Below are 1,714 nucleotides of genomic sequence, written 5' to 3'. Positions count from 1 at the left end.
GGTGGCGGCGCGGGCCGGTGTGGGTGGGGGTGGCGACGGAGGGGAGGGGGCGGGGGGCAGGGCGACGTGGAAGGGGCGACGGGGGTGCGGTGGAGGTCGAGGCACCGCAAGGGAGGGGTGCGAGGCGGCGGGGCTACCGGCTACGGCAGACGGGGTCGGCGGCGGCGGTGGCGGCGCGGGTGTGGGTGGGGAGGGAAAGAGATTGGAGAGAAGAGACAGAGGATGGGGGCGGGACGGCCGTTAACGTACCCGCCTCTTTGCCGTCCGCCAACGTTCGGCAAAGATTCGTTGTCGTCCGCTTGCGGACGACAAAGAGGTGGGGCCGGTGGGCTTGAGTTGGTTAAACAATAACTAGACCCACCCACCTCTTTGCCGTCTGCTAGCAGACGGCAAATATTCTTTGCCACCAGCCAGCTGACGATAAAGAACTGGCTGATGGCAAAAACCTTGTTTGCCATCAGCCAGTTCTTTGCAGTCCGTTTTCTTGTGGCTGACGGCAAAGACCTTCTTTGCCGTCAGCCAGCAGACGACAAAGAGTTGGCAGACGGCAAATAAGCTAATTCTAGCAGTGTTCTCTAGATAGATAGATATCATAGCACAATTTGGATAGAAAGAGTACTGATACGTCCATTTGCATCATGTTTTCCTACTGTTATTTATAGTGTTTTTATGCATCCTAACACTTTATGGAGTAATTCTAATGCATTTTCTCTCATAATATGCAAGGTTTACACAAAGAGGGAGAATACCAGCAGCTGGAATTTTGGACCTGAAAAAGGTATGTCAGAGATACCTATTTTGCACATCTCCAAATGAGCTAAAATTTTACACAGAATTATTTTGAAATATATAATAAATACCGGAGAAATGAACTACCAGAGGGGGGCACCCAGGTGCCCACAAGGCGCCAGGAAGCGCCAGCCCTTCCCCCCTGGCGCCTTGGTGGGTAGTAGGGGCCTTGGCCCACCTCTGGTGCCCATCTTTTGGTATATAAGATCTTTTGACCTAGAAAAAAATAAGGAGAGGACTTTCGGGATGGAGCGTTGTCATCTTGTAACATCCCAAATTTTTAATTTGGAATGTTATACATTAGATAATCATTGCATATCATATTTTAGTGCATTTTGGCTTGATCCTAGAAATTCTACGCAACTCAAGGACCCAAGGAGAGAGTTGGGGATTTCGTTATTTTCATATTTGAGTTTTCTCAAATTTTAAAAATAGGATCATTTGATTTTATTTATTTTATCTTCAATTATTTCTATTATGAAAATATGAGAGAGGGAATAAAATGACTTTTCCACAATAAAGAAATATTGAGGATTTAATAAAAAAATCAAATAAGATTTTATTTCGGAGTTTTTGGCTATTTTATTTGAATTTAGGAAAAATGCGCGTTTTTTCAAAATTGCATTTAGGCCCCAAATAAATGTGCATCTTGTCCGGCTTGATTTTAGAAGTCGAGGAAAATTTATTTTGGGATTTTTGGAGTCCGTTTAGTATTTCTTTTATTTGTTTTTCTGCGTGAAATTATTAAAAAAAAATGAACCGACTCGGGCCGCTGTGGGCGACCCGGACTCCACTCAGCCCAGGCATTATAAGCCGCCGACCCCGCCAGCCCACCTCAGCCCACCCCGCCGAAACCCTAACCCTAACCCGTCGCCACCACCGCTGCCGCTGCCGCCGGACGCCGCCGCCGCCGCCGGACACCGCC

Source organism: Triticum aestivum, chromosome 1B (assembly GCF_018294505.1).
Source record: "Triticum aestivum cultivar Chinese Spring chromosome 1B, IWGSC CS RefSeq v2.1, whole genome shotgun sequence".
NCBI lineage: Eukaryota > Viridiplantae > Streptophyta > Magnoliopsida > Poales > Poaceae > Triticum > Triticum aestivum.
The sequence above is the reverse complement of the archived record's forward strand: the minus strand, read 5'-3'. Positions refer to the sequence as shown.